Raw genomic sequence first — 12,511 nt, 5'->3', positions numbered from 1 at the left:
TACAAGAAATTCAGAGAGGAGGTCAACAAAAAGGCAGCCAAATTGTTTACCCTGTGAGAGAAGAAAATCCAGTGTTAACTGAACCTCATCAGAATCAAATATCTTTGTATGAAACAGGAGAACCCAGGACGACTCCAATACACAACAAAGATCCAATCCTGAATATATCGGATCACATGCTTAGCAAAGCAGAACAAGACATTCTAGCGAAAGGTGTATCCTTTGTACCGACTGTACCCCCTAATTCCTTCAATATTAAATTGGAACTCCAGCAATTTTTTAGAAAAATAAGGTTAAAATATTTTTATAACAGAAAAGAGGAATACACATGAAAGAATGCGGCTACGTCTTTTCGACCACCCTCAACTTTCAATCCAGATGGACATCTGATGAACGAGAGGATCCTGGCTTATGAAAAGGTGGTTATGGCAGAGATCATGGCTAATCTACAACATACCAAATACATCAAACATAACATCACGAAAGATGAGAGAGAAGCCCTCACGTCACTTAAGAACAACAAAGACATAATTATTAAGAACGCGGATAAAGGTGGGGCAGTAGTAATCCAGAACAAGAATGATTACATCGCTGAGATCATGCAACAACTGAACTGCGAAAATAGCTATACCCGCATAGTGGGGATCCCACAAAGGAAATATCGAAACTCATTAGAGATCTGACTAAAAGGGGATTGGAGGAAGGCTTCCTATGTGATGCAGAATACAAGTTTTTAAACAACAAAAAACCAAGAATTCCAAATATATACACGATTCCGAAGGTGCATAAGAACTTACAGCAACCACCCGGACGGCCCATAGTTTCGGGCTGTGGATCTATTTTGGAACCAGTGAACCAGTTTTAAGATCATTTTTTGCAGCCATTTGTGTTGGAAACACCTGCTTACATAAGAGACACAATGCATGCCATAAACATTTTGGAAAATCAATCATTTGATAAATCTACACAAATAATTGTCACCCTGGATGTATGTTCATTATACACCAGTATCCCTCAAGAAGATGCCATCGAGTTGATTAAAGAAGTTTTGGATGGACGTCCATCGCCGAATTGGATCCCGACAGAGTTTCTAATCCAGCTATCGAGAATAGCAATGACGAAGAATTACTTTCTGTTTCAAAATTGCTTTTATTTTCTATGTAAAGGAGTGGCCATGGGTGCAAGCTACGCACCGAGCCTGGCGAATCTGTTCATGGCAAATTCCGAACATAAACATCTATATTCTGAACACAATTTGTATAAAGAAAATATAACATCTTGGCACAGATATATAGATGATGTCATAATGATTTGGACCGGAACCAGGGAGGATTTAACTCTGTTCTTTGAATGGCTGAACACAAGATCTGATGATATACAGTTTACCATGAATAACAGTAATGAATCCATTCCATTCCTTGACTTGAAGTTGGAGGTAGAAGAGGATAGAATTGTCACCAATCTATTTAAAAAACTGACCGATAGGAACACTTTACTCAAATGTGATTCACACCACCCCTGGAATCTAAGGGATAACCTGCTGTTCGGCCAGTTTTTAAGAATACGCCGGAACTGCACCAGAAGAAAAGACTTTTTTAATGAGAGTGATCAACTAATCAGCAAACTAAGGGAGAGAGGATACCCATAAGGACTCCTGAACCGTTCGAGAAAACGTGCGTGGTATAGATCGAGGGAGACGCTGTTGGAAATTCAACAAAGAGATGTGAAAACTGAACGCCTGATATGTGTTACAACATTCAACAAAAAAAGTAACGAAATAAATAACATCATAAGAAAATACTGGGATCTGGTTGGCCCAGAGATTGGAATTCTTGAAGTACCGATGTTTGCTTTCAAACGAGCAAAAAACATTAAAGATCACGTGGTGTCTTCCTTTCTAGAAACTCCGATACCAGCTGATATTCGAACACAACTTGGCCTAAAACCAATCACAGGGCATCAAAGGTGTGGTGCATGTAAGGCCTGTAAATACTCTATTACTGGAACCCAAATTATTCACAAAGGAAAGACCTATAGTTTGAATCAGTTCACGAACTGCGATAGCCGAAATGTGGTGTACGCAATCAGATGCCCTTGCCAGCTAATATATATAGGTCAAACTACACAAAAGGTGAGAAGTCGTATCCTCCAGCATCAGAGTAGAATTAAATGCAAAATAGTGGGAGCACCACTTGTTGAACACTATTCAGTATTGGGACATACACCGGACCAGATAGAAAGGACAGTTCTGGAAAAGATTACATTACACCCGAGGGGTGGAGACTTGTGCAACCAACTAAACTACAAGGAGTGTAGATGGATACATATGATGGAAGCCACAACACATGGGCTAAATGAGCAGGAGGAGACTTATGTACAAATTAGTCGTCTATAGACGCACTTGTACGGTCTAATTGTAATTTAAGCTCAAGTTACAGTTCAAACACATAAAGGGTAACCACACAGTTTGATTTAGACTACATCTGTACAATATACTATTGGTTAAGATGTAATTATGAATCTAAATGCTTTATAAGTATAATCATGTAACAAGAATGAGTTGTTTAGGTCCTTAGTACACGAACGGATATAATGGAATAAATGTTGTTTTCGTTGTATAATGGAATAAATGTTGTGTTCAGTGTATAATGTATATATGAACCTTGAGTGGTATATGGCGAAAATATTTAGAAAGGACTAAAAACCTATGAAGAAACTAAAATTTGAGGTATATATATATGCATTAATGATTATAGACATGTTATAATGTTAAGGTGTCAAAAATAGAGCGAATTATGTGATGATATTAGTTTCCTCTGAGTACATGAGAAAGGAACTGCCGTGTTTCAAACAAGTCTATCATTGTTTAAAAGGCTGCAATGTTGAAAATAGAGCGATCTGTATAGTAAAATTGTCTTTTTCTAATTTGTTTTTCTCTGAGGGCAGGAGAAAGTTTTTGCCGGCTGTTTAAAATAGTGTATTAATTTCGTAAGACCAAAAGGATGTCGTTAAATCTATATGGACACATGTGAAACCGTATATTATATGTACATGAAAACCGGCCTGTATAATTGAACTGAGGAATTATTTGACATTCGATGGAATTAATTGTTAATGTCCTAAATGTCAAGTTCGTAAGACTTCAATGTTGGTTGATCCTAAAATTACTGTGTTACACCACTAGAGGGTGCTATGTAACAAACTAGTACGAATAACAGAATGAAGACTCTAAGATACGTATACACGTGACGAACGTTATATACGTAGGTTGCAGGGTAGACTGAAGATATCCCCTACAGCAATCGGAAGGTTATACACGCGATCGGCGTGAATTAAAAGTAAGTGAAAAATGAGGCATATTTTACTGCGCGCCTAAGAGTGGGCAGTTAAGAATTACATGCAAGATTAGTACTTTAAGATAAGGGTAAGACCGTGCATCGTGGGAATATCCTAACTAACCGAAAAACGAAGGACGTTGATTTAAAGCAACACTGTCCGTGTACAGTAAAGCAGCCATAGCGCTGGCTACCTTGAGAGCATGGGGCAGGTTTTTGCAAAGTAATACCGGCTGGGCGCGCATGAACGCACCGAATTAGAATCGCTGCTACCGAGACCGGTTAGGCTGTGTTAAGAAATGAATAGAAGTAGGTTTAAAAAACGCGGTCAAAATGCAACTTGAGAATTAATTAGGATATCCCGATAATTACATCTATGGGAGCACAATGGCAGTCATACTCTGAAGCATTCACAAGCAGTAGTTCGGGGCACTTCAAAACCAACTAGTTTTCTGGTGTTAATACTGTTGAGAATAATGGTGAAATTTAAAATGTAGCCACTATTGGTATAAAATTGGTGGTAATGGAATACATCACTTTGTTTAATTTTCAGGCAAATCAGAGAATAATCGCCTCACTCTGCCTCCTGTATAAATAATCATTGCAGAGGTATGTATTACACAAAGGAATGTGGAACATTAATTTAACAATAAAAGAAATTGGTAAAGTATGAAATGGATCACTACCATATCCTCAATTATAGGTATGAGGAACATCTATGCTGTCTGAGTCGGCTGACCGGCAGTACATTTCAGAAACGGACCTGGACTCCAAGCGGAGCAAGGTCCATAAGAGGTGAGCAAACTACCATGCCCTCATTTTTTCAGACACTAGTCCACTGACCAACCGCTGATATATATCCATTATATATTTAACAGGCTGCCCTACATGTATACAGTCCTGATGAAGACCCGCCCTTGATGCGTTAAATCACCGCATCGTTCCCCTGGGTCGAAACGTCAACGCAATCCCTTCTTTTTTGAACCAACTATTCAAAATCTCTTAGGAACCAAGATCAAACTGTTGTACCTATCAGATTATTGTATATGTAGTTGTCCTTGTCAATGAGTATATGAATTAACAATTTTGCTTGTTGTTTTAATTGTGTATTAATTATTTGCACAAAGTTTATGTGTCAATCATGTTTTAAGTATGTTTTAGGGACAGCATCTGTTATTTTTTGTGTTTCAAATTCAAAATATGAAAGTATTTGAGTAAAAATGTTGCTTTCTTTCTTATCTTGTGGTCAGTGTATGTAATTGTCTTGCTATAAATACTGCCAACTTTGTATCCTGACTAGGGACGAAGTAAACAAAAAATAATATTGAAATACTAAATCACTAGGTATTTCAGTCTGACAGAACCATCATTATTAATTTATTACCCGCCCAGGTTCTGAGGGTTATAGGGTTACCCCATTACACGTAAGAGTGGAATTATGTGGCAAGGTGTGGACTGTATTTATGTGGATTTTTATGTGGCATAGAGTGGATTTATGTGAGGTATAATTATGTGGTACTGAGCAGCATGTGATTAGGTGGAGTTGATTTACGTATTATGTGGAGTGTAAGTGTAGTGTGAGCATTGTGCCTGTGTGAATACATGGGTGAGCATTGTACCTGTATGAGTGCAGAGTGATCATTTTACTTGTGTGAATACATGGGTGAACTTTGTGCCTCTGTTGGTGCAGGGGGAGCATTGTGCCTGTGTGCATGCCTGTTGGGCTGTAGCGCCAGTGTAGCGCTTATTGAACCCTTGCAAACCATTTCCATTGCATGCATTTGCAATACATTTGTTTTTGCACACTGGAGGGTGTGACTCCTGCATTTAAGTAGAAACGGTACAAGAAAACTCTTACTGAAGCAACAGACACCTTGGGTGTCAATAACTAGTTCCAGAAGCTAACTAGAAGTAACTAATTTGTTCATGTTTCTTCATTGTATGTGATGGAACAAAACTTATATGCGAGCAACTGGACCCAGTTAAAATCACTTGTAACCTGAAATTTCCACCATGGAGCACAGGTGCTCTGGCATCAAAAGACACCCTACTCCTCCCGTCTGCAATTTCCCCCCAGAAAATGTCAGGTCTGTTGTGTGCTCAACTGAAAACTTGGAGCTGAATCCCAGCATGCGCTGCGAGGAATTAGTAACGGATGAGAAGACAGGACCAATGTGACCACATTACCAGAGATGTGTTGTCTGTACTTTAAATCTCTACTTTATTATATTATTCTCATAATTTGGGTTGGCTTGGCTCGTTTCAAGAGCTTCATTATGTAAATGTACAGAGGAACAAAAAGAAAATACTTGATGTGCTCACAATCACACTATTTGGTTAAGTAAGGAGCCGGAATTTAAGTATCATGGTTTTTGTAGCAAGGTTCTAATGATCTACTGAGAGTGTAAAACAAAACTAATCCTCACAAAAAGGGGTAGGACACCAGGAGTAACTTGCCTAAAGGGAGTTTGTTCTAATAAGTATTCACTCACTAAAAACCTGGGGTAACAGGGCAGTGCCCTGGCTGCAGAACTGTACATTTCTGTTTATGTTTTTAGTACAAGAAGCATTGGCTGCACCATGCCACTAGGGGGCTCTCCACTACCTCTACCCTCGCTGTAACCTGGGTAGAGTGTATAATAATACAAGCATTGGCATAGCCAATAGGTCTCGCCTTTGGGACCTTTATAAGTGTTTAGCCATGCAACAGTTGATGTTGCTGCACCAAGGATATTGTGCTGGATAACTTCAGAACAATATCGCTGGTGCAACAACATCAACTGTTACATGGCTAAACACTTATAAGGTACAAGGTTTAGCCATGCAACAGCTGATGTTGTTGCACCAAGGATGTTGTGCTGAAAAACTAAATACTTATTAGGTCCCAAAAGCGAGAACTATTGGCTATGCCAATGCTTGTTTAAATAGAAATCATGATACTAACTGAATAGAGTGTCTTTAATTTTATAATAAACTATCCCTCTGCTTGAATACCCTCGCAAGCACGGCTGATTTTACAAATACCGATGCTTTTAATTTTGTAAGATACCGAAAACGGGTATCTTCTGACGGCCTGATAGGAATCGGAAATGTGATGAAAGCAAAATCCCAGTACTGTAGCTTTTGGATCCAGTTTTAAAACCGATCTTTAATTTGCATAACATGGCTTTCTCCTTGCCTAGTTAAAGAGCAATTTTGTTACAAGTACATGTAGTATCTTATGTTGTATTTATCTATGCTTGTTGTTCCCTCTGTCACTGAGTTCTAGATTTCCAGTGTTCTGTGTGGTTCAGCTGTGCTGAGTATTCCACTAGGGACAGTTGGTCATCTATGCCTCTACCTGACGACATCATCGTTTATCATCCTTAAGGCGTCGTTTCATCGTCTCCTCAAAACCTGGTAACATTCCTCCTTCTAAGACTGTAGCTGAATTGCGTTAAGCCGCGCATGCTGTACGCGAGTGCCTGTGCTCGATTTGCGACTGGAGAACTGGATTTTATCAATTGTTTTTGTCGCGCTTGGTGTCATCGGCGCTGGAACGCAAAATTGGGAGATGCGTTCCAGAAACTGTAAAATTAACGTGAGTCACGCACTGTCATCTGCGTAACTGAGACGTTTGCGTTTCAGTCTGAAGCGCATCGTCCATTTCACGTCATTACGTTGACTGTGGCACGCTTGAAGCGCATCAGCTGTCCTGTGACACGTTTGTGTTCTACCGAACAGACACTTTATTACGTCACAAAGAGACAATACATTCTTGTTCAAGAGAGGAAATGTCACGAAGTCAATAAAATTGTAAAAGAACACTTGAACAATGCTGTGACCTCACAAAGCATACTTCACAAAGCATAAAAAAAAAAAACTCAGAGTCAAGTCAGGGTTGCCTGAAATAATCTGTGTCGTCATAAGAGACATTGTCAATACAGAGTTGGTAATATTATTTATTTTCTTTTTGCACTGTCTTCACCAGCATTACCTTGTGTTTGGCTTGTATATTACCTACAACCTTGTTCTCACTTTTAATAATTTGTGGATTCTCTCACTATGTCCTTGCAAGGAGTTCTACCACCTGCTCCTTTCTTAGAAACGCTTGGAGATCCACCTATTAAGTAGCGCAAATGGTTTGACGGATTCGAAACCTACATTGGCGCTATTGGTGCGTCGAGATATCGTGCAGAAAGGAAGAAGTACATCCTGTTACACTCTTTTGGATTTGAAGGCAGAGAAATATACAAACATCTTCCAGATTTAGTACTAGCTGAAGGAGAAATTCTGGACGAATATCAACAGACATTAAATAACTCGAAACAAGATTTGATGTTCAACCCAGTATAGTAGTTCTACGACATAATTTTTTTAAACGCACACAAAACACGGGTGAAGATGTAGACAATTTCATAAGGGCACTAAGAAGACTTGCTTCGGACTGTCAGTTCGAAAACTTTGCAGACCAATTAGTAAGGGATCAGTTCATAGCAAAATGTACTGATAGAGCAATTAAACAAAAACTATTATCCTTGGGTAATCCTACTCTAGAAGAAACGATTAGAGTAGCGAAAAGCATAGAGACATCACAAATCTCTGTGAAAGAGTTAGAAGAAAAGAAGAATGAGGCTGTCACAGCAGTAAAGTTAAAAGAGACAAAACATCCTTTCAATAAGTATGGAGAAGGACAGCAGTCTTTTGATAAGCAAAATTCTTTTTTTAGTAGAACGAACATTTGTTTTCGATGTGGTAACCGACCGCATGGTCAAAATGGGAAGTGTCCTGCAAAATTTGTTACCTGTAAAATTTGCAATAGGGTGGGACACTTTGCCAAAGTGTGTCAGACGGGGAAGAACAAAACGTTTCAAAAGTCTAATCCTGTGAAGTGTGTGGTTGATGCTGATACCTTCCAAACAGAAGAGGAGTATGTAACTAAGGATCTGTGTAACATGGTCATTGTTGTAAGAGATGATGGGGTCATTACTGGTGATCCCGAACTGTGTGTTGACCCATACGTTAATGTACAAGTTGGTGACCGTGTGTTAAATCTATTAGTCGATTCTGGTGCACGCATTTCAATGATCACTCTTGATCTCTTTCGTACAACATGGCCTAACAAAGTGCTCCTTCCTCCTGATCGGAGAGCAGTCTCATATGAGGAACGTGAGATTACCGTAGCGGGATATTTTGAAGAAATTTTAGAATTCATGGGAAGGAAAATTTTGGGGAAGGTTTACGTGGCTGAAAAGGGGCTAAATATCTTAGGCTGGTTCCACCAAGGCCTATTTGGCATGCAACTCAGGCCTGGTACGAAAAATCAAGTAGTTGCTGTGAGAGACAGTCCAGAATTGGAGGAACTAATCAATGAATTTCCTCATGTTTTTTCAGGAGAGTTAGGAAGAATAAATAATTTTCAGCACAGAATAATTCTGAAGGAGGGTGCCTGTCCTGTAAAACATAAACTTAGAAATGTACCTTTCAGCATTAGGCAAGATCTGGAAAAAGAATTAGAAACATTGCGTGATAAGGGGATCATTGAACCAGTGGAGTCCTCCCTGTGGTTGTCTCCATTGGTTGTCGCTAGAAAGCAGAATGGTGAACTAAGGGTTTGTGTGGATTCACGCTGCCTTAATAAGGAGATTTGGGTCGATTTGTTTCCCCTTCCTAACATTAACGAGTTGTTAGCTAGTTTGAAGGATGCTAAGTTCTTCTCAAAGTTGGATTTAGCATCCGCATATCACCAAATCGAACTCACACCTGAGTCCAGGCCCCTCGCTGCCTTTGTGTCACCCTTCGGAACCTTTCAGTATGTGCGCATGCCGTTTGGGCTTGCCTCAGCGGCGTCCGTATTCCAAAGAGTCATGACAGAGATATTGAAGGGTATTGATGGCTTGTCAGTTTTTCAAGATGATGTGCTTATACATGCCCCTGACAAGAACACTCATGACGCTATTCTGTAAGAAGTTTTATCTAGGTTTCAAGAAATTGGAGTAGTGTTACGCCGAGACAAATGTGTCTTTTCCACCAGTGAAGTGGATTATTTGGGGCATATGATAAATCAAAAGGGAATCCTTCCAAAGACTAGTCTAGTAGATTCTATCACTAAAGCCAAAGCTCCCTCTGATAAGAGTGATATGAAATCCTTCCTAGGATTATGTGAGTTTTACTCAAAATTTATAAAGGATTTTGCAGCAAACTCAGACCTTTGACACGTATGTTAATGAGAGGTGTTCCTTTTGAGTGGAACAATGAATGTGAAGAGATTTTTGTGTGGGTGAAACAACAACTGAGTTCTCCTACTGTTTTAAAGCATTTTGACCCTTCTTTAATGTGTACGCTTACTGTTGATGCCAGTAATGTGGGGTTGGGGGCTGTCCTGTCACAGAACAAGGATGGTGATTTCAATACGCTGGGTTTTGCATCAAGAGTTTTGTCCAGTGCCGAAATGAAATATTCTGTCATCGAAAAGGAATTACTAGCTTGCTGGTGGGCTGTAATGAAGTTCAGGAACTTTCTATGGGGAAAGAAATTTTGCATTAGAACTGACCACAAACCTCTTGTGTTTATCCTTAGTGGGAAGAATGTGAGAGGATTCACACCTAGAATTGCACGTTTGTCCTCCAAATTGCTTCAGTTTGACTTTCTTGTGGAATATATTCCTGGGAACAAGAACGGGTGTGCTGATTTCCTTTCCCGTTCTTCTGACACGATTGATAAGGATTTTGATATTGATGAAGAAGATAAAGACCAATATCTGGCTGCTTCTATTGATCTTCCCCAATTGTGTGCGGTGTCTGAGGATGAGTGGAGGCAGGCTCTACTTTTAGACGTGACCTTGCAGAAGGTAGTCACCTTTATTAAGAATGGTTGGCCTAAAAAAAGAAATCTTGCCTTTGATCTCAAAACGTTTCTACAAGTTGCAGATGAGCTTACGATTGAGAGTGGTTTGGTTTTAAGAGATGACAAGTTGGTTCCTCCACTGGTCCTGAGAGATAGGTTGATTAAATGTGCGCATGAAGGGCATTTAGGTGCGACCTTGACTAAGAGAAGAGTACGTCTTTCTTTCTGATGGCCATACATGGATAGAGAGATTGATGAGTTTGTTAAGAGTTGTGTTATCTGCTCTAGCTGTGATAAAGTTGTGAAATTGCGTAACCAGCCTTTGTCCCCCATTGAGTTGCCTTCTGCACCTTGGGTGAAGCTTGGGTTGGATATCGTTGGGCCTTTCAACGCGCTTGATTCTTCTTCTAGGTTTGCTGTGGTCCTTATGGACTATTATTCAAAATGGCCCGAGGTTAAGTTTGTCAGGGAGGTCACTGCTAGAACTGTTGTTGACTTCCTTCGTGATTTCTTTTTGAAGGAAGGGTTACCGGAGTTTCAAACACCTGAAGAGTTCCTTATATCATCCGGAAACTAATGGTACCGTAGAACGTATGAACAAAGTTTTAGGGGAATGCATACAGTGGGCTCTTAAGAATGGTTGTGTTGTCAGTAGCTCCGTGAGGAGCATGTTGTGGTTTTACAGGACTACGCCTCATTCCACCACTGGCGTCTCTCCGTTTGAGTTGTTACGCGGCCGGAAAGCTTCTACTTTGTCTTGTCCGGGTCGGATGTCCAGGTGGGTGAAAGGTGGACGTTGGAATGATGATGTTGTGAGATCTAATGTAGAATCTGTTCAATCTAAACAAAAGGCGTATTTTGATAAGAGGAAGAATGTAAAGGTGATTGATTTGGTCCCTGGAGATTATGTCTCCATTAAGAAACCTGTTCATGTCAAAAAGGGGTTTTCTAAGTTTAGTTCACCTGTTGAAGTGTGTGATGTCAGAGGGAATTCTGTTAAACTGGCCAATGGGAATTGGTGGAACAAGAGCCGGTTGGTGAAATGTCCTTTGCCGGGTGAACCTGGTAATTCCTCTGCTGTCACGAATTCCACTGCTGTCAGTCATAACCAAGATTGTACGGGACAATCGGTCCTGAGGCGCAGTTCACGTACTAGGGCGGTTCCTCATAGATTTAGAGTTTAAGTTCTCTTATTCCCATAGGTTTAGAGTTAGGTTGCTTTTCTGTTGTTTTCTGTTTCTTCTTCCTTCCTACTGTTTCCCTTCTCTGTTTCCGCCTTCTTGTTTTATCCGTCTTTTCTTTTCCTTCCTTTTGCTCATTTTCTTCCTTGTGTTTAAACTACTTTCTAAAGGGAAGACATATGTAGTATCTTATGTTGTATTTATCTATGCTTGTTGTTCCCTCCGTCACTGAGTTCTAGATTTCCAGTGTTCTGTGTGGTTCAGCTGTGCTGAGTATTCCACTAGGGACAGTTGGTCATCTATGCCTCTACCTGACGACAGATGGTCCTGTTCTCCGCTTGGGTTTTCAGCTTCTACAATTAAACCTACATTTAAACCCACTCTCGCTTCTACTGTTTACTACAGTACAATGTTTAACTTCTACTCTGCTCACAATCCTTGTCCTCTCCTACACTGTATTCTTTGAGCGGAGATCAAATAAATTATGAGGCAATGTCCTGGGCACCAACCAAATTGATGGGTCAGCTGCCCCAGAAAACTCCCTTCCCTTCTATCCTGTGTCCACAGCTGTAAGGCAGTGTTTACATAACACGTTGCACCCCAGGACAGTGTGCAGATTCAGTCCATTTGCACCAGCAAGTTTGCACAATTCTGAAAGGGTAACACATAATATTTAAACAGCTTGGTCTCATAGATTTGACTATTTATTAATCTTTGTTTTCTTGACAGGCTATTTCGTGCGAATGAATATGTAATACACTCAGCAACCACTCTCTACTTTAAAAAAATGAATTATTAAAAACATATTTACAGAATATTTATAGACAGTCTGCAAGGCTAGTCTACAGGAAAGTATACCACCCGTGTCTGATAAAATTGAATTGCCACAGTTTTATGAGGCGCTTGTAAAATATAGACGAATCCCATGAAAACGGTATGAACCAAATGCGCTGGATTATCTCAGACTTTTGCGTATTTATTATGGGTGTTATTAAATACCACATTGGCAGCTAGCCTTGCACTATTCCGAGAGATACCATTCTCAGTCTATAGCAGTATGCCTAGTGCCGAAGACAACTGTCAAGTTTCCATGTCTGGATGGCATTTCACCTTTTAGTAATCACTTACCTCCGGTGTCTCTTATGGTGGGAAAAGCTACTTCAGTCTGTA

The 12,511-nt window shown here is 40.0% G+C and overlaps 1 protein-coding gene and 1 long non-coding RNA gene across 4 annotated transcripts in view; one reads left to right on the top strand and one right to left on the bottom strand.

The window, feature by feature from the left end:
* DENND2C (DENN domain containing 2C) overlaps positions 1-12,511 on the bottom strand; it is a 388,745-nt gene that overhangs the window by 119,197 nt on the left and 257,037 nt on the right. The gene's annotated exons all lie outside the window — the stretch shown is intronic.
* LOC147712590 (uncharacterized) lies at positions 3,255-4,757 on the top strand. The gene is made up of 4 exons (XR_015295759.1): positions 3,255-3,338; positions 3,889-3,944; positions 4,039-4,130; positions 4,214-4,757. It is a non-coding gene; the product is annotated as an uncharacterized LOC147712590 (long non-coding RNA).

This window comes from Lissotriton vulgaris, chromosome 5 (assembly GCF_964263255.1).
Source record: "Lissotriton vulgaris chromosome 5, aLisVul1.2, whole genome shotgun sequence".
NCBI lineage: Eukaryota > Metazoa > Chordata > Amphibia > Caudata > Salamandridae > Lissotriton > Lissotriton vulgaris.
The sequence above is the reverse complement of the archived record's forward strand: the minus strand, read 5'-3'. Positions and strand labels throughout refer to the sequence as shown.